Source organism: Falco punctatus (assembly GCF_963210335.1).
Source record: "Falco punctatus genome assembly, chromosome: 2".
In the NCBI taxonomy this organism is placed as follows: Eukaryota; Metazoa; Chordata; class Aves; order Falconiformes; family Falconidae; genus Falco; species Falco punctatus.
The window spans coordinates 53,033,092-53,033,479 of NC_137581.1; positions in this window are offsets into that span (position 1 = coordinate 53,033,092).

Genomic DNA, 388 nt, shown 5'->3' on the forward strand with positions numbered 1-388 from the left:
ACAATATGAAGAGTCATAATGGTTTCCACCTGTGTTCCAGGAAAAATATTCTAACCCTGGATTTAAGAAACTCATGTGAGAAACTGGATGAGGTACTTTTTTGACCTGTTCTCCTCCATAGGCAGTGGAAAGAGAGAATATCAGAAGACATGCCAGAAGCTTCTCTATAAATGCACTCACAGTGGTGACTCTCTCTTTTTTCAGTAGGAGGAGTTGATTTGTTTCCAAAGAATTCCTGTCTTCCTGTTTTTCTAAGGACAGATATAGTGGTTGAAATTGCATCGAGACAGTATGACCACCAGGAGACACAAATCAGGAGACACAAATCCAACATTGAAGTTCTGCTTTTGCTCAGAGCTGTGGAATTGTGTGTCTTAACTGCGGGGGG